Source organism: Photinus pyralis, unplaced genomic scaffold (genome assembly GCF_008802855.1).
Source record: "Photinus pyralis isolate 1611_PpyrPB1 unplaced genomic scaffold, Ppyr1.3 Ppyr1.4_LG8, whole genome shotgun sequence".
Lineage (NCBI taxonomy): Eukaryota > Metazoa > Arthropoda > Insecta > Coleoptera > Lampyridae > Photinus > Photinus pyralis.
In genome coordinates this window covers 792902-793576 of record NW_022170819.1, presented here as the reverse complement: position 1 = coordinate 793576, position 675 = coordinate 792902, and positions in this window count along the sequence as shown.

Genomic DNA, 675 nt, shown 5'->3' with positions numbered 1-675 from the left:
TTTTGGTGCGTAGAATCCAAAACAATTCGTATCTTTTCGATCAGACTTCTCAATCAAAAGTTATAGACTAGAAACCAATTTCGAAAGAAAATTCAAAGGGCTGTAAGTTTTGAACTAGTAGCCCAATCTTGGAACTGTTTGAGATTATGGATTCTACAGGCCACATTCTATAAGAAAATTTTTTTCCGGGTTGTTCTGAGACAATTTTTTTTTCGGGCCTCCAAAAAGGCAGTGTACAATCTTCCTTTTTTACCCAAAAACCGATTACACCAAAATTTCTCGGGAAAACACTTTCTCATATTAATTTTGGTGCGTAGAATCCAATTCAATTCGTACTTTATCGATCAGACTTCTCAATCAAAAGTTATAGACTAGAAACCATTTCGAAAGAAAATTCAAAGGGCTGTAACTTTTGAACTAGTAGCCCAATCTTGGAACTGTTTGAAATTATGGATTCTACGGGCCACAATCTATAAGAAAATTTTTTTTCCGGATCGCTCTGAGACAATTTTTTTTTCGGAGCGCAAAAAAAGGCAGTGTATAACCTCCCTTTTTTAACAAAAATCGACTGCACCAAAATTTCTCCGGAAAACACTTTTTCTTAGTAATTTTGGTGCGTAGAATCCAAAACAATTCGTACTTTTTCGATCGGACTTCTCAATCAAAAGTTATGGA